The sequence below is a fragment of the Microtus ochrogaster genome, chromosome 2, assembly GCF_000317375.1.
Source record: "Microtus ochrogaster isolate Prairie Vole_2 chromosome 2, MicOch1.0, whole genome shotgun sequence".
Taxonomy (NCBI): Eukaryota; Metazoa; Chordata; class Mammalia; order Rodentia; family Cricetidae; genus Microtus; species Microtus ochrogaster.
Genome location: NC_022010.1, coordinates 83,180,198 through 83,181,080, shown reverse-complemented (window position 1 = coordinate 83,181,080; position 883 = coordinate 83,180,198). Strand labels below are relative to the sequence as shown.

The 883-nt window shown below is 34.1% G+C and overlaps 1 protein-coding gene across 3 annotated transcripts in view; it reads right to left on the bottom strand.

The window, feature by feature from the left end:
• The window catches only part of Cadm2 (cell adhesion molecule 2), a 923,902-nt gene that overhangs the window by 749,790 nt on the left and 173,229 nt on the right, over positions 1-883 (bottom strand). The window lies entirely within an intron of this gene.

Genomic DNA, 883 nt, shown 5'->3' with positions numbered 1-883 from the left:
GCCTGCCTCTGCCTCCCGAGTGCTGACATTTTGAGTTTTTAATACTTTATTATCTCATCAAATACATTCTTATATACAAACTACTTTGGATGTGGGAAAATAATATTTGGACAACAATCAAATTAAGAACTTCAAGAGTGAAAAAAAAAAGGAAATATCTGTAAACGCTTATTTGTAAATGTATAGCTAAAAATCCCTAAACCTTTTCAGTTTCTGATACAAACACATCCCAATTGTTGTTCCTTTGAGCGTATAGACTAAAAGAAACTCACTACATTGAAAGAAACTCGCTTCACTGATTTAAGAGATGTTTTAATGCTGGACCATACCCTCGGGAAAGCAGAATCAAAACAAATCCAAAGATATCCTGGGTAGATTTGATTAATTATTCATGCTACTAGGTTCTCATACCATAACAGAACCCACAGTTCTGTTTAGGGAGAAAGAAAATATTTATTTTTTTAATTGTTCTTATTTAATAGTGGGAGCTGTCTTATTTGCATATTTCGAAAATATGCAAAATACAGCCTACAAAATATTTATAATACTTACAAAATGTGGCAGTATGCCAGCATATTAACATTGCTACCATGTGAAGAGAATCTCACAATTAATAAAATGTCAAAAGGTGGCATATTGGAATAAATATTTTGGTGTCTTTATACTTACTTGAAATAGAGTGAGTTCAACATTTGGTCAGCAACTAAAAAGTGAAAGTATTCCCTTGTATTAATTAGTCTTTAGAATGCATAAATTGGTTGCTTGGGAATACTGAAATGGCTGGTGGATGCAAGTGCTTCCTCCCAGGCCTTACAACTTCAATTCAGTCTCTGAATCCACAGTGTGGAGGAAGGGACTTGGCTCCCACAAATTGTCTCCTGAC